This window comes from Phaenicophaeus curvirostris, chromosome Z (assembly GCF_032191515.1).
Source record: "Phaenicophaeus curvirostris isolate KB17595 chromosome Z, BPBGC_Pcur_1.0, whole genome shotgun sequence".
NCBI lineage: Eukaryota > Metazoa > Chordata > Aves > Cuculiformes > Cuculidae > Phaenicophaeus > Phaenicophaeus curvirostris.
The window spans coordinates 69,022,603-69,044,152 of NC_091431.1; positions in this window are offsets into that span (position 1 = coordinate 69,022,603).

Consider the following 21,550-nt stretch of genomic DNA (forward strand, 5'->3'; position numbering starts at 1 on the left):
TGAACTCTGCCAGCACGCAGATATCTCTGCCAGAGCAGCTCAGCATCCCAGAGGCAAGTTAAATGAAAACAGTCAGAAAAATACACTCAGGTAACAGAAAAGGCAATTGTACGGCCAGGACTGATCCTGAACCGAATACATTTTAACAAGTATTGAGACCTTGACAAAAGGAAGCCTCCAAGGTTACCATCAGAGTTGACTTAGATTTTCTATCTACAATTTTATTATTTTTTTAAAGGAGAAGGAGTGTTTAATTATCAGTTCTCAAGCAAATGGTGGTTCGGCAAAATGTCAGCTCACCAGCTGAGACACCACCAGTTTGTGCTTGGGATTGTGCGCCAGGCGGCTGTATGGACGGACGAAGACCTCCGACTGTTCACTGAATGAATTTCCACTCGTGCCTCTTGACGTTGATTGAAAGTGAAGGCTGCTCTTGGAACCCTCAGGCTGTCTTAAGAAATCCATCCCTCCCCATGCTAGATCCTTGACAAGTGTAACTCCAGCTTCAAGAAAGAATGGCAAAATGGGAGTAATTTAACCCTTCAGCCCCTGGAAGCAAAGCACTGTCATTGATGTGGGCTGAAACTCAAAGCAAAAGAGAACAAAGGAAAGAGAATAACTAAACAAGAAAAGAGTCAGAAACACTTTTTTTTAATTATTATTTCTTTTTTTCCTGCTAGTATGACAGAAAAGGCATCAGTATTTAATCCATTCTAAGGTGTTCTTTTATTTTGTAAGTTTAAGGTAGAACTTCTACTCTGAACTCATTTTAATATCAGAACAAAAATAAAGGGAAAAAGTAAGACCATTGATTTGGCATAGAGTTAAGTACAGCCTTTACCAAAGGAAGGCACGTCAGACTAGATATAAATTTTAAATCTATCTGAGCTTACTATGGTAGTGGTGCTTGAATTATTTTTACTTACTAAGAATCAAACTTATATGATTCATTGGAGATGCAACTCTGATTGTCAAACATGGAGTTTAAGTTAATCAGTATGCCATAAGGTTAGTTTGTCTTCTAATAGAAACACTTGAGAGCCAGATCATAGGATCACAGAATCATAGAATAACCAGGTTGGAAGAGACCCACCGGGTCATTGAGTCCAACCATTCCTATCAATCACTAAACCATGCCCCTTAGCACCTCGTCCACCTGTGCCTTAAACACCTCCAGGGAAGGTGACTCAACCACCTCCCTGGGCAGCCTGTTCCAGTGCCCAATGATCCTACTAAGACATAAAAAGTTACTGTCCAATTTGTTCCACATCAATCCATTTTTTCCATGAATGTATCCCACAAGATGTAGTAAATTGTTTGTTCATTTCAAGCAGTGTTGCAACCTGCCTTTACCACACTGTGTAGAATTTCTCCTGGAACTTGGTCCTTTACATTATATTTTTAATGCTTGGAATGAATTGACATGAGAGCTAAATGAGACTGCAGTTTATCATATCAAAGAACTAATGCTATATGTTGAGTTTTTTGTTCTGTTTTGGCTTGTGTTTTCTTTTGTTTCTTTTTGTGTTCCCCTCTGTATACTCTTGCTTCATATTTCAGGGGCTATATTTTAATTCAGGTTGTACATCATGTAGCACAGTAGGGTTCTGATACATCTCTTGGAAATATTACAGTAACAGCACTAACAACTGCAGACAAACCAAGAAAGTCACTGTCATTGGAGACTACAGACATATCAGGTAGGAAAAGAAGAGTGAAACATTAAGAAAAAAATTCCACAAGATAGTAAAGGCAAAACCCATAGTTCATTAACAAACCATATCAAAGCCAGCTAACCAAACACACACACACACACAGAAACCAAAGGAAAAGGAAAAAAAGGTATATACATCTGTCTGCCCTATTTTCATCTGTAGTAAAGTTAATTTTCTTCTTAGCAGCTGGTATAGTGCTATGTTCTGGATTTAGTACAAGAGTAAGGCTGGTAACACACTGATGTTTTTAGTTGTTGCTAACTAGCCTTTATACTAAGTCAAGGACTTTTCAGCTTTCCATGCTCTGTCAGTTAGGATGTGCACAAGGGTATAGGAGGGACCAAAGTCAAGACAGCTGATGCAAGCTGGCCAGAGGATATTCCATAGCATATGACACTGCTTAGTATATAAAATGTGTGGAGATGGTTGTGGAGCCACAATCACTGCCTGGGGACAGGCTGGTCATCAGTCCTTGGATGTTGAACAATTATGTTGTGCATACATATTTTTTGTATATTCTATTAATACTATTGTCATTGTTGTAGCTTTCATTATTAATGCCATTATTATTATTATTTTCTCTCCCTCTTGCTGTCCTGTTAAAGTCTTTATATAACATATTTTTCCTTTTTTTTTCATTATTCTTCCCATCCCACTGCATGACAGGGGGAGGTGAATGAGGAGCTGCATGGTACTCAGGTGTTGGCTGGGGTTAAACCACAACACTGTCTCACTGCTAAAGCTAATCAAAACCACCTCTGGTAATCATTGGATTTAGTTTAAAATTTTCTCCTAAATTCCTGTCAGAAATGTTCCCTTATAAATGAAATTGCATAAAGACCTTTTTCTTTGGGCCTTTGATTTTGGTAGAATTGTTTCATATAATAAAATCCCATTTTAATTTCATCTAAACTAAAACACAAATAATATATAATTTTCAAAATGAAAGAAAAAATAGTTGGAATAGGAAAACAAGTAAGTTAATTTCCTTTGTATTGTTTTTCTTTTTAGATTTAATTACTTTTCACAAAAGTTCTTAATTTTTAAAAGTAGAATTTTTATTCTTCTCCCTTTTTCCCAACAGAAACCCAGGAAAATTAAATAAAAGTGAATGTTTTCACTCAAAGGAAAAGTTTTCAATGTAATTAACCTTTCAGTATAACACCAAACCATCACCACTTGCTTCATTGGGTGATGGATTCAATGCTAATTAATGTTCTAGCAGCATGTGAGACTTAAACTACTCCCTCCTGAAATTATGAAATATCTTCTATTCAGTGTAGTACATGCTGGATTGGTCCTTAAAACACACTGGGAAAACAAGAGGGAATCTAGCCATGGTTTCTGCCCCGGACATCCCCAAAGTAATTGAAAACTCTGGCATTAACTTCAGCCTCTCGACCTGCAGTTTTTGCTCATACATTAAAGCCAATTAGCTACACTAAAACAAAACAACTTGAGCAGACAGGATGGGGGAGCATCGGTGTTGTTATCTAGCGTTAGAAGTCTGTCTTCAAAAAAACAAAGTCACTGAACCTTCCTCTCTGAGCAGAAGGTACGTTTGTTGTTGTGCTTTTCTCCACCACAACAGACATGGCCAGGACATTAGGCAGACAGATTGTTCATACTCCTGAAGCAATGCTGGAAATATCTGACGCCTCTACCACACCCCTCCTCCCTCCCTCCCCACCCGTATCCCCCCCCATCCAGATCTCCTGTGAAGAACACAGCTGTAAGGCTGTCACATGCTGAGCTTATGCTCACCTTGAATAAATCTATGAGGTGGTTTCTGGTTATGGTCTCTAACCTAGAATTGCCCCCATTTCCCATTCAAAATGTAAAATACATGTTCAGCCTTAGGCACCAGAGATCTCCCCTTGGAAGCAGCTTGTGATCCCCATGTGCATGCCTACAACCTGGGGACCTGTCCACCCAGCACAGCTTGAAAGGCAGGGAGATGCACTCTGTCAGGGTACAGAAATAAAGATTTTAGGCTCATGGGGAATGTCATAGCCAGTGAGAGATCAGAAGAGGAGTGTGTGGTAAAACATCTCTTGCCTGTCTTAAAAGAAGTAAGCCATATGCATTTAATTCAAAGAAGAGCTGTATGAGACTGCCCCTGAAAAAGGGTCCTGGCTACCAGGTACCAGATGATTGAAGGCAGCTTCCTGAAGTCTCAGTCAGGAGTCTGAGCTTGATGTACAGCCAAGATTTTTTTTGTCAAACCCCAGTATTCAGTGTGGGTTTTTTTTTTCTCCTTTCTCATCCCCTGACTTTTCTTTGTGAAAACACTCTTTGAGATGCCTTATACTTTTATTTCATCATACAGAACAACTGAGGTGCCCTAGAGGTCCAGTAGTCTGTTCTTTGAGGCAAGGAGTATTAAGTTACCACCTTTTTTTTTCCAGCACCTTTCCACATTAAATGGCAGGTAAAAGAAAACACACTGGTACTTGAGAGTAATTAGTACACACAAGTCATCTAGATCTGTTTAAGGAAATAATATGCATCATAACTGCAATTCACACATTCTAATATTTTGCCCTTTGTAGGCAGTAAATGCAAGAGGCTTACTCTTGCACAAACTATACCAGAACACCTCTTTCCAAAGGTTTATTTTATTTTTTTGTTGGATAAATTAATTGTTCTGTTAAAAAAAAAGAACAAGAAGGAATCAGTAAGTTCATCGCGTGTATTGGTTTTTACTTTTTGAAAACCAGGCTATTTTCATTACAACATGAGTCTCTTTATTTGCTGTCTGTGACCATCAGAACCACCACATCATTTGGAACACATACAGGAAGATCTCATTCAGGTGGATACTTTGGCTCACATGTAAAATGTAGTGCATGAATTTTCTTCTGCCAAGACCAGAATTCTGCAGTGTTGAAGGAAACACAACAAAGTCTGCCTCCATGCTTAATGCTGTATGCAGTGAAGCACTTTGTCCATTTGGATTGGGATATAAATGTATCATAAGTTTATCCACGTAATTGTCTATTGGAAGTTACATACAAGCAAAGTGAAAAGGCAGGAGGCTGTATAAGCATTCACACTTTTGATTCCAAGTATATAAGGACTTCATATGAGCATAATAGCTAAGATGGTTTCTTTTCTCCTAGTTTAGAAATGGCCTGTGCCCTCTGGTTCAAATATGATTTCCAAAGCATAATGAAGAAATATCTCTAGAAGTAGTCTTGCAAATGCAAACTCCTGTTGTATGTTAACTCATGTCAGCAACATTATTCTCATAAATAACCTTAGAAGAGACAAGAATATTCTAAATCTAGTATAAAAGCTCTCTGAATGTTCACTTAACTGAGTTGTCACAGCACAGATTTTTAGAAGCCTGTAAAAGGTCAGAGAAGAGGAATATGGAAAATAAAGACAAGATTTCTTCCTCAACCTTAAGGACTAACCTTACAGTACTCAATCTGGAAGAAAAAGGCATTTTAACTACTTCAGAAGAAGTTTGGAACTGTAATGCATTAAGTAAAATAGTGCTGTGTCCAATCTATGTATGCTTTTGGTTCTTATAGGACAGCAGAATAGCTCATGCAATGTTTTTTGAAGCTTGCTTGTAAATAAGTGGTAATGTCATAAGTGGCATACTATTAGAAAGTGAAGCCTGTTACATCCAGTATGGAAGCTTTCATATTGCAGGTGAGTGTCTACGCATACTTATTTTTCTTCAGAAAATTGTATTTGGAACGCAAAGTAGGAATTGTTGCAGACAAAGCACTAGACAGACTGAGGAAACCCACACTGTAAAGTTTCTATTTCCTTGTTTGAGGTCCCTCGTTTGCTCCTCGCCCTTGCCTTCCCCATCTATTTATCTCAGTAGCTATTCTGTATGGAGAAAGAAAGATTCTGAGAGTAAAGATGAAAACTGTACTTTACCAGGATGAAAAAAAATGAGAGAACATTTCACTTTTGTCTTATTTTTCATTTTTTTTCATAGGACACCTCCAAGAATATTCTGATTTTATCTTTTTGTAAGTGCCTGTGTAGTAGTAAAAAAACCACACCAAAATATATCCCCTCAGTCACCCTCTTTCCAAGGTGAACAGACTCATATCTGTCAATCTCTCTGTGTTCATCTTGTTCTCCAGATCCTTGACCATCTTAGTAGTCTTTTGCTAGACCCCCTCCAATGTATCCATGTCTCTTGCCTTCTGGGGAGCAGCGTACTCCAGATGTGTCTCACCTAGGAGGCTGTTGGCCTTGTTTGCTGCAAGGGCAGGTTGTTGTCTCATAGTCAACTAGTCGATCAGCATCCCCCAGATCTCCTTTTTGCACAACTGTTTCCTAACCCCCACTGAAATAAAATGGCAATTATAATAATAGGAAGAGCATACACTACTCTAATTAGCAAAGTTATATCAATATTTCCTTTCCCAGTCAGGAAGCCAAACACACTAAGAGCAATACAGCAGGGGAGAGACATGTCCTTCCTTCCTCCAGGGAATCAGGGGCCAGGACTGCCAACAAGAGCAGCGTGGCTGCTCCTGTATTTATTTTCCATAAGGGGAAGGGAGTGTTTGCTGATCTGCTGTGCCTGTGTTTAAACTGACTTTAGGACTCTAATTGCCTGGTGTTTTCTGGAGTGTATTTGCTTGCTGTCTTGACTTGGTTTGGACTGGAGTGTGTTTGTTCTGTGTGATTTTGGAGTTTGTTTGCTTTAAGGGAAAGTGGAGATTTATCTAGACTGAAACTTGTCCTATGCCCGTGCCAGCTGCTTAACACAAAGAGTTTCTCTTCCCTCAGGGCACTACTTTCTCTGGAGTTTTGTCCTTAGTTTTCCTTTATTCAAGGACAGGTCACTACATCAGGGAAATTTCAGGGAACTGTTTAGGAAGGAAAGAGAAAATTCCCCTTAAGATAATTTTTAAACAACTTCTTGATGGTTTTTTTTTGCCAAAACAACAAGCTGTATTCATTCATCTAAAACTGAATAAACAACTTCAAATTTATTTCCTAGGAGGAATGTACAAATAGGAGCTGACAAACAGAATGTTTAGGGTTAATTATACATAGTCTAAAGGACTGTATCAGCAACTAGCCTCACAAGGGTAAACAAGACAAGACACTAGTTTTCAACAAATAAATTTCCTTATTAAAAAAAGCCAACCCCTCCCCACCAAACATCCAAGTAACAAAGCAACAGAAAATCCCAGAACCCAACAAACCTGGACTGACAAGTTAGACAGTTTTCAGGAGTGAGGGAATGGGCCAGGCTAGTTATTGTTGCAGGGATAACCTTAGTCCTATAACTTCTCCACAGCGATAAACTTCCACTGTATTTTGCAGGATCAGAGAAATAAGGACCAATGGCTTCAGTGCAGCCGTTTCATTTTTAATTGTTTGTTTTCTGGAATGCATTGTGAATGATTGTACAGGAATATATATTAGCAAAACATAGACCAAGAAAGTGAAATAGGAAACCTAAATTTCCTCACAGGGGAGAATTAGAAGAAGGGAGCTGTGAAGCATCACCTGTAGTTCAGTGAGGGGGGGTCTTCTCTCAGTAAGATAAATCCCTAGTGCCCTACATGAAAAGACTAGGAGAAATGGATTCTTAAAATGTCAAGACAGATGAAGCTGTTTACACGTCTTGAGTGCTTACGGAAGAATTGCTTGTAATTACACGTTTATTTGCAATTTCTCAGTCAGCCACTAGATGTCTCTGATTATTGCACGCGGTTTCAGGCCAATTCAGTGTCTGGTAAACAAAGGAGACAAAAGTGGATCTAAAGAGGTGTGGAAGGCTTTTTATGTAAATCTCGAGTTAAATTTGTTATATTAGATAAATATCCTCCTTGTAAAATGTCTGTGATCCTGCATATTACATTGATATCAGTTTTTCATAGGTACAGACTTTCTTTTATCAAAAAAGATCTGATGTGTTTCTTCTCCTTCTTGTGACTCTCAGATTGTGCAAATAAGTATTTTTTTCTTACTTTTTCAAGCCAATGAGAACAAGTATAAGACTGTTCTATGAGTTAAGGATAAGCTATCATATCAGTTTTACAGAATACAGCAGTGTGTTCTCTGAAAAACCACACTATTTGCAAATGTGGCAACTAATGAATGAAATGTCTTTAATAAATACAAATTGTGTTCATAGTAATTTTCATGCATGTGCAACAAACAGTGCATCATACTGGCCAAATTCAGCTGAGAACATTGGTGCGTTACTCATCTGAAATCTACTGGAATTTTTGATTGAAAAGATGATATAGAACATATTTTTTTTCCTAAATGGATTACACAGTGTTATAGGCCAAGCTTTTCCAGCCCAGAGTGCTAATGATAAGGAAAAAATACTTATATGCACATGGCATACAGTTCTATGAGTGCTTATTTTATGTGTAAGTGTATAAACATAAGGGAAAGATCCTTGCTCCCTTTTTCTTGAAACCCATGTATGGTGAGTTTCAAACAGTATATAAAATGGATTTAGTCTGGACCTGAGCTGGATACAGTCATATAATTTAAAACAAGAGGAAAGCCTAAACAACGTACTGAATATAATGGCATGTTTACTTCAGAAGCTATTAAATTTATAGTTGTCTTTTTGATTCTTCTGTAGCTCTAAATGGGAAGAAATGTCTGGAAAATGAAGGACACAGACTTAAGACTTTGTAGAAATCTGCAGGTTTAGCTGCTTACTTCTCTAAAAAAAATCCCTCCAGAGAAGAAAGAACCTGAGTCTGACAACCCAAGTGCTACCTCCAATTTCACCAGTTCCTTAATAGTGTTCTGAAGTGGATTAAAGCCTCTGGGGTGTGTTAAATATATGACTTCATCATAAGAGTGATCATTGGGAAAGTTTATTCATTGTCCTTGTTGGCAAAAGATTTTTCTTTTTGCTGTGCCAACCACACTGAAGGAACACATCTCCCTGTTCCGTGTTGTGATTAAGTGTGCTGGTATGTCAAACTAGAAAAGGACTTATTGGTAAAGAGCAAAAGTGATCGAAATAGGAACTGAGATTCTCAGGGAGATAAATGAGTAGGAGAGATTTATTGATGAAGCATAGATAGTGCTAAGATTAGAAGTTAAAATAGCAGAAAATGAGGTTCAAGGGAGTAAATTGAGGGAAGAGATTTGTACTATAGGGAGAAGCAGCAAATGGAAAGCGTGTAACCATGTCAAAAGAGCATGAAGAACACTGGCAAGAAACAGAGATGTGAAGATATAAACATCTCCTGGTCCTCCCAAGTGGGCAACCCATTTTAGCAATCTACCTGCAATGCCATTACTGGAAATGAAATTTGGTATTTACATGGTGGTTTTGAAAGGTGGTGGGTCACATGTACTCCTGCTGTGATCCCACTGGTGTCATCACAGGCTGTGAAGTTCCGCTGGGGAGAGGACATTTTACTGTTGTTACATGTGCAGTTAATAAACCTCAGAACACCTCAGTCCCTCTGTTCTGATTGAAGGCAGTGAAATCAGACAGAACAGGTGGCTTGAGGCTTCTGTGGTTGCTCTTAGCAGCCAGGCTCTCTGGCATGGTTAGCTCCACTATTTAGCTAGTGTAATTCTTACTCTATTCCTCAATTTACACCTACTACAGATTTGACCTAAAGCTGCAAAAACTTAGTTTGAACGGCTTTTACTCTAATTACCTAGCACAATGATAATTATTTATACTGGTTTTAAATTCAGTGTTAGAAGTTTGTAACACAATTGTAATGAGCTTTGACTGAGAAAGTCTTAGCTAATTCTGCTGTTTTGAAAGAAAATAATTCAGTGCAGAAGCAAAGGCATCAGAGAGGAAAGATGTCATCTGAACTGTAAACGTAGAGAGGATTGACTCTTGTAAGAATTAAATCAGATGGATAGACTGCAGTTTGAGTTACAAGAGCATAAAGCTGATGTAAGTATTTCTGCATTGTTGAAGCTTGAATCAGAGCTTGTTGTGGCTCAGCCAGATACTAGATCTCATTCAAGACCAGGACATGATTCTAACTACTTGTTCAGCTTCATACTGATCAAATAACAGCTCTAAATATGCTGTAATTAAAACCAATTTACTCAATGTACCTAGGTCAGAAATCTCAAACAAGCGTAATACAGTAGTAGCTAACAGGGCAACATTGTTTATCCCAACTCATCCAATGGAATTAGTGTTAGGTGCCTTCCTTTTGCAGTGGGAACACAACCCAGGGCTATGACCCTAGGTATTACATCTGGCAAAGAAAACTAAGTACCTCTAGCACCCAGAATAATAAAACACATTAACTACTTGGAAAACTGTTAAGAACCTGGGTCCACCCAACAAGGAGCTAAACAAAAAGCAAAGGTGAAGAAGTCCACCCTATCAATTGATTGGCTATAACAGGCCTGAAAATATTTATCATATTGATAAATATGTGGCTATTCCTAGTTAAGCCAAGGTACGTGGGAGAAAGATTAAAACTAAATATGAATATTTAACCTGATAACAATGTCATCCACCCAGGAAGAATTTATGTTGTGAGCAACTGAAAGATAGAGTGGGTCTGAGTTCTGTTCTCCAGGATCCCCAGGTTATGCAGAAATAATTGAGATAATTGAGCCTTCTATCATTGTGATAATGAGGGTAAGGCTCCCTATATTCATATCTGGTTGGACCAGTGAGTTCCTTCAAATTATGCTGTTTTTCTAGGCTGGCCAATGGTTTCAACCAAACTGCATTCAAAGCTAAGTGCAAAACTCAACTCTACCTAAATAATTTCTTCACATAAGTACCTACTGAGAAACAGCTACAGACACAGCTCAGCAAATCAAGCAATTTCCCTCCTCTGGGAAAGAAGAGAAAGAAAAAGATTATAGCTGCCCTGTCTAATCTGAAATATTTGAGACATACTGAATTACTGCACTGATGAGACCTATGATTTCCACAAGAAAATGAGACATGTAAGCTCCCTCTGGGAGGTTGTTTGACTTTAACAGAAACATGCATGTTCCCCGAGGCAGGAATGCAACTGGCAATGTACCATTGATCCGTAAACCGACTGATTTCTTATCCAGCTTTCCATGCACAGTGTTATAACTGAAGAAGCTGTTCCGCATTTAGAGCAAGAAGCCACTGCATACCAGCTCTGATGGGAGGTCACGAGTGTATCTGACATCCTAGATGCCATATTTCAGGAAAGGAGAGAAGATTAATGCTTTTTAGAAACTTCCTACTGCTTATGCTGTACTCATTTCCACATTTTTGTGGTGTCCATCAATCCTATGCACTCTTCCAGCTATTCTTTGGCCATGAAGAGAAGTCAGACAAAGAGTGGTTCCATCTCAGATATTCCCCTCCAGCCCCTCTCTACTTTTCCTAGCTTCCAAGTGGAGAAAGAAGTGAAATTTTCACTCCCTAGTCCAAACAGTAAAGACTAAGCTGATGTTCAGGTGAATCATTAGGGACAGTTTGATAACCTTCTGCATTAAGAAGACGTGAAGAACAACATACTGTAGAACCTGAAATATTTTCTAGTGAGACATACCTCACACCTGGGCTGATTCCCTAGTGGTCATGAGACGCACCTCAGATATTAACCAACTTCCTTAGTCACCTTCTTTCCTCCTGCAGCAGTGTAGTCCCTCACCCTTTAATGCTGGATTGCTGGACAGTCTGTCCTGTGATTTGGGATGATATGAATGGAAACAAATTGACAATTAAAAAAAAAAAAATTAAATGAAACCTCCTGAAAAGCATACACCCAAACCATTGTACTGTTAGATCACAGTTGGTAATCTCTGATTCAAAGCACAGAATTAGGATACAGCTCTTCCTGCCTGCCTGTTTTTTCACCACTTAACACCAGTCAATAAATTCCATGTCTCTCTGTGTCTCATTCCTCATCAAAAGGAAAATCAAAACTCCAAAATAAGATAGGTCATGAATCTCAGATTCCATTATTGGAATTATTTGTAAAATGCTTTGACATCTATTGACAAGGATTTATTAGAGGCTGGTAGATTAGTAACAGCCCAGATATGTACTCCACGTTTTCATCTGAAAACCTAGAAACAACAGGTTTGAGGTGGAGAAAGAACAACACACTACAGGAATGAATGGATGGATGGATGAATGAATGAATGGTGAGAGAAACAAAGGTGGGTGAATGAGTAGAAAGAACTAATTTTCATCACTGGAAGTAAATAGCGTTACCTTTAAATTCAGGCCAACAAAAATGGATGTGTATGGGTTAAGAAAAGATGTAAGGTATGAGATGTAGGAACTTGTCTTCCAGCCGATTGTTCAGGTGACAGATGACTTTGTAAATGTCATACAACTTTTTCCCTCCCATATGAAAAGAGAAAGAATTTGATCAATTCCTCCTCACTCCCCCCACTTCCCCAGGCAACTTCTGCAACCGATGCAAAGCATAGCATTCAGTGTCAAAGCCTGTTACATGCTGGTATCTCCTAATAATATTAAAATGAAAATGAAAGTAGCTCCCAAACAATCTTTAAATCAATCCTAATGTGATCAAATTGAATATCTCCCTCTTTCTTTTCCTCCTTCCTTCTACCTTTAGTGTCTCTCAAACGTTTACTACAGCATTTTGTCTGCAGCAATGGATTCAATTGTCACATTGCTGATTGGTGTCTAGTCTCTCAAGTTTGACATAATTGTTCTGTTCAAAGGGTTGCTGTACCTATCCTTTTAATGTGATTTCTTTTTCTTTCTTCCCCACCCCCACCCCCCTGACCTGGAGCTGCAGCATGTTTTTGGTGTAATTGAACTGACTGTAAGAAGATGAGAGCTTTTACAGTGACAGACAAGGAAGTAACTCCTGCTTCTTCTAGTCTGAGGATGGCCTGTATGTTTAGCAGACTTTGTCTTTATATGGGCTACCCTCAATGATTACCAGAACAGTCTCTGGATGCTCCATCTCTTCTTTTTGCCACTGCTATGAAATAGCCAGGATAAAATTATCCTTTGACATTTTTAGTAATTCTTATCTGCACTTGATTTTTTTCTGGGAAACTGAAGGCATTGGAAGAAAGCTGAAAAAGTGCATTAAATAGTTGCCACATACCCCTCCACCATATAAAATAAACTAATAACTGATTTCTTTATGGTCTTTTGTTGTGAAGTAGATTAAATTGATTTTTAATGCAACAGTCATTACAGCTTAGAAAGACTTATGTTAAAGAATCCAAACGAAAACCTCAAAGTCCTGGGCAGGAGTCAGCTGATTATAAGGAAACTTGCAACAAAAAGTTAGAACAGTTCTCTAAGAAAAAGGGGAAGAGTGACTTAGTTGTGCTGGTTTTAATAATTGACATAGCTTATTTTGCACAGATGAAAAAGTACTTAGTTTTGAATTCCAAAATATCACATGAAATGAGCAATCAGCCCTCAAAAGCACCTTTCAGTGGAATTCCGGAGAGGTCATGGTTCGTATCTATCATTATAAAGAATTTTAACAAGGACTTAGGAAAAAAATAAACAGAAAATCATTACTAAGAGTATTTTTAGATGATGTAAATTTTGGTATAGCAGTAAATAATGATTGAAATAGATGACTTGGAGTTTTCTAGATTGCTTGTTAAGCTGTGTATGAGGAAACAATTGAGACTAAGTGTGCCATTACAAATCCTGGGAAGAAAAGAATTAAAGCTGACTATACAAACAGAAGGATAATGCAAGGAGGTAGTGACCCAGTTTTTAAACATGGCTATAGCTGGTGCTTTTCCAGATTCCTTTTGTAAAATCTTTTTCACATCAGTGTTCAGGTATAATTTTTTTTCTTATGTGTCCCCATGTGAATTCAGTATTTCATTTTACTTGACCTGGAAGAGGTAAAACACACGTGGAGATTTGATTAGTTTGTAAGCATCTACATAAAGAACGTTGTGTGTAAAGTTGTTGCAGTGTTCAAAGGCTGATTGTTCAAGCTACAGAAATTCAAACTGAAATAAAGCATAGCTTTAAACATTAAGATGATTAACCACAGGAGCTATTTACCAATTATGATGATAGATTTTCCATCTCTGGTTGTTCTTAAAGTGGGTTTACTATTCTTTTCCTATTTCAAACACAGGTTTTGTGCTCAATGTGAGAATTACTGTAAGGAACTCCTAAGGCTTGCTTTGTGGAAAGAGGTTTTTCTTTATCCAGAGAGCTAAAGAAATTACACTGTCAGCAATGCCTTTTTTGGGCCAAGATTTAACCGATTAGTAAAGCAACTGTGAGGCATTCACCCTAACATATATTACACCAAGCCCAGTTCAGCTAGTTCTGTGGACATGGCCCAGAGGACCAAGGGTGTACAATTAATTATATATCTACCTTTAAGGTAGCACCCCTTTTCCCTTATGTATTCAATCTTTTCTACTTAATCCTGAATTTGGTACTACTTTAAGCTATCTATTATGATTTGGAAATAAATCCTCAAGTGTCATGACACAGATGCTTTTCTCACACCAATCACCTGTGGACAACATGTCCTGTTATGAAGCTTGATAGGTTAATAGAGCTTCACAAAGCCTGTAACAGGGATGAAAGTGCTAAGTATTGGGTGGAATCACTGTTAATATTCTTTAAAATCTTGCAGGCATAGCAGCACCTGGTTAGACATGCTGAGATCCATAGCAGAGTGTTATTCAAGATACACATCAACATCTTTCTCTCCTCAACTTTCTTTTCTCTACCTGCAGAGATTTTTTTGTTGTTGTTTTTTGGTTTTTTTCCATAAGTTCAGCACTGACTCATTAGAGCTGGAATAGGAACCTCAGTTGGTGGCATTTCTCATGCTTGTTCTTCACAGCAAGACTGAATTCATTTTCCTTAAGCCATTACTATTAGACTGATTATAAGTCCGACCTTGAAAGCTTCTTAGTGAAAGTAGTTCTGTGACCTCCCTTGGCAGTTTGTTCCATGGCTCTAGCTATCCTAATAGTTATAAAGTTTGTCTTAATCATTAACTCAAATTTCCCCTTTGTTGCAGCTTCGTCACATTACTTCTTGTTCTGACCTTGGTGATTAATTAGAATAATTGGCCCCTGACCTCCTTCTATGATTCTTTATGTATTTGGAAGAGAGATGGGCGTAGACCAGAAAGTGTGGAACCATATCCTAATGCCCAGACAGCCTCAAGAATACGTACAGCCTTGGAACTTTTATTTAACCTACACTAAGGTTAAAAGCCTCGTGTAAAAGTGAGAATAACATTCCATCTTTGAAGAAACTCCCTTATATTAGAGTTGTTGTGTAGGTTGATTAAATTGTCCATATCACCAAGCCAAAAAAAAAGTTTGTTGAATTGAACTGAACTTACCTGGCCACAATTAAGAGGTTACTCAAGTCAGGTCTCCCCTTACTCAGCCAGAAAGTTAATAATTAAACATTAATAGCTCAGAATGGTATAGAGATGAACTTGCCTGAAATTCACTGTTGCAGTACCTGAATGCTGCGCAATCTTAGAAAATCTATTCAAGAAAGCTGGGATTTGTCACCATCCTTGCTTTATGGAGGAAGAATAGAGGAGATGAGGTTACATGCCTGAAAATACTTTTCTGCTTGTTTTGGTAGAAAAATTGAATCCATGACTCTCTAAGATACAAATTTTTATGTTAATCACAGCCTTCCCCTGCCTCTGAAACTTATCTATTGAGTTTTAGAGTCAGCGTCTTCTACACAGTCACTGTAGGCTGTTTCATTAGACTCCTAATTTGTGAGATTAAGTTTTCCTCAGATTCAAAATATTTGCCTCTTCTGTGACAGCCATTGATCTGGGTAGTGACAACTGACTACTTAAAAAAGTCATTTTTTCATTAAATAATTTCACACTTTTACTATATATTGTCTTACTAGGATGGATTTTGGAAGGATGGTCAGAGGAACCCATTTCTTTCCCACAGAGATCGTAGTTTCTGTTCCATACAAACTGGCAGGTACTTAATTCTATTTTCCAAAAGCATGAGCTGAACTGAGGACCTTATACCCAAAAGACACTCATGACTCTGAGACTGTGGAAACTTTGATAATCTCTTAATGTTTAGCACTAGTATGTGATGTACCCTGTGTATTCTCATCCTACAAATATGATGATCTTTGAGGGAAAGGAGTTTCTATTTTCTCTTATTGGATTAGAACCCAATAGTTAGATCAGCCACTGGCACTGTCTGGTTTCCCTGAATAGCTGTAGAAATTAGGTCTTGTCAACAGGGCATAACATTCATCAGCAATTTAACATTATCAGGAAATGGGAGTTTTAGATATTAACAAAATTATTTTATAACTAATATAAGCTTTTGATTTCTATTAACACTCTGTGGCAATGTGTTACACTGGATTGATATATTACTCATGGCAAAGAAAATATATTTACCCCAGTGCCTACTAATTTCATTGTTTGCTCCATGATTCTTGTGCTGAGGGGAAGAGTAATAATTTTCTCTACACTCCCTGTAGAGGCTTTATTTCAAGTATTCTGCTTTTTCTGCCTTATCAGTGAAGATCTAATTTTATGTGCTTGATTGTACTTCTCTGCCACATTGACATTGTTGGCGTCAGTGAAATCTGTAGCTCATTGATTTCAAGAGGAGTATATGGGAGCAGATCTTTCTTTCTCTGATAAATGGGGTTTTTTCCTGTAAATGGTAAAGGAAGAGAATATGGTGCATAGAACCGTACACTCAAGTTCAGTGGCTAAACTCACAAATGATGTCTAAAGACATTGAAAAAAAAATTTCCTTAAGTTCTGCTCCGTTAACATGACATTTCCCTGGGATAGTACAGCAACAGCATATTGAAGTCTTGGTCCTAAATTAGGTAGGTAGATAAGTAAATTTTACCGGTGGGACCAGATTTCATGTCCTACTTGACAGTTGTGACAGAAGGTAACTTCTGAGTTACAGCATCTTATCATTCATAGAATGTCACAAAACATTAACACCCTTGAGTATGATTAAGTAAGTGACACATCATAATAACTGATCATATATCTTGACGTAAGTCAGAAGTCAGTGCTGGCCTCATTTGATGATCTCAGCTCATACTAAATGTGAAAAAATTATACATTGTTTGCAAGATAATAGCCAACATCTCACTAAGACATCTTGTGAAAGGCTTCTCCAGTAATAATTAAATTGAAATTGAAATAGCCCTATCAAAGGCAAGGGAGACCTATGCCATCAACATAATTCTTGTTTGTGCAGTGCTCCTTGCTCTAGAATGCAATGATTGGTTTCACACAAAGGTCATTTAACATCAGTATGGAAAAGCGTGGCATGGAGATAAAAGGCCTGAATTCTCATTGGCTGATGATCGTTTACTTATCATGGGAAGGGGGTTGCAAGACTTATCTATGATTATGCAAATATGCTTGCCATGATTTGAAATAGACCAAAAGAGATAGAATCTTTTTTTTTTCTTTATTCACAATACTGTTTAGGGTTATTAAGATGCATTTAATGAAGTAAAATCCCTTTCTATCTAAAAAATATTTTCTAAAATATTCAAATTCTGAAAATGTTACTTAGTAGCTCAATACTTATAAAAAGAATAATATTTTTTCCAACAAATTAATTATTTTTCATTGCCAAAATGCCAGCTATTTTTATCTGTTTAGTTCCTGATCACTCAAAAAACCTGCAAGTATATGAATGTTTTTCCATAATGTACTGCAGACAACAATTCCCAAGAAGATTTTTGATGAAAAGTATAGTGAAATATCTATTTTTCAAAATCAGTCATACTGAAATGCAAACTTCCCAACAACCTTTTATCTCTCTTCACTTGAAACCTTCAAAGGGAGGTATCAAACACTCTTAAGAGTGTATTTTTTGCCATTTGCATTAGTTACTTTAGAATCCCATATTTTATTATTCTGTGCAGCTTGTATCAGGTGTCCTGAGATTCTTTCTTTTGTATTATAGAGTGTCTTGATCACAGTTCATCTAAAGGTAGAGGATCACTTCGCTTTTCTTCACAGGACTGCAGCTGAGATCCACATCTCCCAGGAGACCATCTGCAATACAAGGTAAGTGACTCCCAGAGGGATGCCACACGAATTTACATCAATTAGTATGTTCAGACACCAGAACTATCTGGTAGTCTGTGAAGGGAATGTACAAAAAAAAAGTAAAATAATCAGTCTTCAGGATTCATTGAACTCCTCTTTGAATTACCCTGCAGGGCTATGAAGCTCTAATGGAGAACCATGACCAGTTCTGCTGTCTCAGAGTGTCTGATACCACTCAGGCATATTTCCATAAGCTTGACTCAAGATATGGGTATTTAGAATAAGTACAGTGTATTCATGTCTCTCCAAGGAAAACAACCTTCTCAAGAGTTAAAATTGTAGCCTCTGATTTACAGTTCAGTAGCACAACAGATTTTAAACTGAAGACTGGGCAGAGGCAGTCAAAAGTTGCAGAGATGGAGTCAAAGATAGCCACACATGGAGAGCCCTCCAGGGAGAATTTCTATCATGCCAGAGTAGGGAAGAACAGGAAATCTCACACTCCATTGTTTTAAATGTCCCTAGTGCCAGTCTATGGGTATGGATGTAAAAATTTAAGATACGTCGTGTAATGCCCCCAGTTGATGCAAAAATAATACACTCCTTTTGTTTTAGTTTTGCATGCTATTTGCAGTGAGAGTTTTTTTATTATCATATTTGGTCTCAATATTGACCACTTAAATGTTTTTAGTCATTTTCTATGATAAGGGTTAGAGGTGTTCTCTCTGAATACTGCAGAAAAGGGAGAAAGAAGTATGCCAGAAGAATATCAAATCACACCTGTTCGGAAGTGCAGTGGTCATTGCGGGATCTGAAAAGCAGCCTTAACATGAATGCCCCTGAGGTACCTGTACCCTTCTAGATTGTTTTCATACCACTTTGCTAAAAGGTAGAAAAGTACTGTGACATTATTCATAAAAAGAAATTCAAAACACGGAGAATAAGTGGCACAGTCATGATGATACAGAAGTTATGCGGCAAAGCAGGAACCTGAATGAGGATCTTACAATTATAGCATTTTTATCTAACTACCACCGCTATAGCATTCTCTGACTATCTCTGCTTCCTAAACCATCAGACAGACAGATAGCAACCAAGCAAACTAGAGACACAAAGTATTAAGAGGATTCTGCAAGGGCTGAATCTGAGGAAATGAATTACTTAAACTGTTGAAAGCAGATGGATAAGTATAGGTAAAATTTTCATGTTAATTATTAAGTCCTTTCAGCTTTTTTTATTTTTATCAGCAGAATGGAGCAAAAAGGGAAAAAAAAAAAGGAAAGAAGAAAAGAAAAAGATGTCTCTGTATTAGGAGTGAACAAAAAGATTTCTTTATCCAGAAATGCTGTAACAAGGCTTCATCAATTATAAACCAAGAAAGACAGGGACAAGAAGAATAGTTGGCAGATTGGTTCTTTGGTGTGTTTGGTTTTTTTTATTCCCCACCTCCCTTCATTCTTCCTTTGCTCTCTTTGCTCTTGTGCTCCTTCCTCAGCCAGGAGCAGTGCTGCAACAATAAGCACACATCTGATGTACAGCAGTGGTTCATGGTGAGACAATTTTGACAGCTAGTCTCTGCAGTTTGGGTTTTTTTTTGTGTTTCTTTTTTTTTTTTTGGTTGGTTGGTTTTTTTTGAAGGGATGGGGGAGATGCGGCAGGAAGAAAGGAAAGGGGGCTGTCCAGGCTCTGGACTCTGTGTAAGTATAGGAAATGGTAATTCAGTGGCCTTTTGCCTCTGAGGGCTGCCTATGTGCAGCCTGGAACTATCAAAGTCACATGTGCAAAGAGACCATCCAGTGTTTAGATTTAATAATAGATATTAATATTACTGAGGAGGGGAGGGAAAAAAAAAGTCTTTCAAGGTCTGATGATAAGTTCTCTTCCTTCTGCCTGCACAATTGCTTTCAATTCTTCTGAGATACTAGTTTGCTCTTTCTCAGTCCAAATCTCCTTTTCTTCTCTTTTCTTCTTTTTTTCTCCTTTCTTTCTTTTCTTTTTCTTATAAGTTCTTAATTTTTCTTTTTTATCTTCTACCTCTTTGTTTCCCTCCTCTGTGGACCCCTCTGCCAAAATCAGATTTCTTTTGTTTTTGCTAGTTTTGCTTTCACTTTCTAAAACTCATTATTTCTTTTGATGACCAGCATTCATCCTTATAATAATTCAGCTATAAAGAAAGACAGTATGTAAAGAGAATAGCTAATAACTTCCCTTGTTAATGTTTCAGTCTGCAACAGGAGCTGACATCCTCAGGAGGACATGGTAACAAGTTTTGGAGAAACTGCCATGGAAATTAACAGGAGAGACCCTAGTCACAAAGAAAGAAAAGCAAATTTTTCCCTGTGTTGGTGACAGCCCCTTAACTCATTTGTGTTTTCTTCTTCAGAGGCACAACAGCAAAAGCCTACGAATGGGAAAAAGGGATACAAGGAGTGATATTCAAATATCATAAAAATGGACCAGATACTCAGCTGGCATAAATCAACACAGACCCACAGGAATCAATGCTGAGATGCCAATTTACACCAAATGAAGATCTAACTCAATAAATCCATCATGTTCTGGATAAAGGGGTGAGTGAGAGGAGGGAATGTACATTGAATTAGTGTCCAGTCAAATAGGCAGTGAAATAGAAATACAGATCCTGCTTGTTGCAGAGGGCTATCTGTGGAAAATGCTTCCTTTGGAGAGAAAACATATCTCTGAGGACTCACTGTGACCATCATTCCTGCTCCTGTCAGGGATGCAGTGGCCAATGTAGTACTGCAAATGTTCAAAAAAGGCTAAGGCATTGATTCCACACTACACAGAGGGCTGTTAAGAAGTAGCTGTTAAATGTAAAAGAAGCAACCGTCTTGTACGGATTCTATCTCCCACATAACCACTTTTTGCCTTGAAAATCCCACCCAGAGAGTGTCCTGAGCTGGTGTACAATGTGCAGTATCTCCTCAATCAGCTGTCCTGTATCTGAACATTTTGTGATGATTAAATGAATTTCTGCATCTATTCCTCCACCTTTGGTGTATCTTTAGGGTTTAAAAGAATGTTTTGGGGCTTGCTTCTGCTTTTGAGCTATATGATGTGAACGACATCTCTGAGGTGTTGCTGAAAGACTAATAAACAAGGTAATAAACCACTTTGTGTCCTTTTCTTCCACTGGTACTTTCCTAATATTTACCCTTCCTCATTTTCTAGTCCCTACAGCAGTACATTTAAGAGAAGAGTGGGAAACAGGAAGAAACAAGACCAAAAGAAAGCAGACTGAAAGAAGGCATGGAGGGTTTGATTTTTTTTTTCCCATTTGAGCAAAAAATCTCAGTTAAAAATGTCACAGAAAAAACAAGCAACTCAGGTTGAAAATAGGATGAATAGGGCGTTTTGCTCAGTTCTCAGTGTTCTAGGTTGACATTTGCTTTTCAATAGCAAGTGCTAACAGCTTAAAAGAAGACTATGAGCAACTGTCAGATATTATCAATAATGCTATCCAGCATTAGAGCCCCCCCTTTATAATTTGCTAGAAAGTTTTTTATTTTTTTACTTTTATATTTTTGTCTATTTTTTTCTTTATGTATTTGAATTTCAATCTAGCAAAAGGAACATGGTGCATATCAACCGAAACTAAATAATGACCAGTTGCCAGAAACTAACACAGAAGCATTTACTTTCCCAATGGCAAAAGTGAGCAATTTATAACTTAACATAAAAGAGGCAGGAAAAGGAACTATTGGATCTAAGGGCAGAGGAATTAAAAGTGATATATATAAAATGACAAAATTACATTTGGACTCCAGATGAAATTATACTGTTTCTGTTCATCTCTGGAAAACTCATTGAGGGAACAAAGTAAGTAAATCTTCCATTTGTTTTACTGAT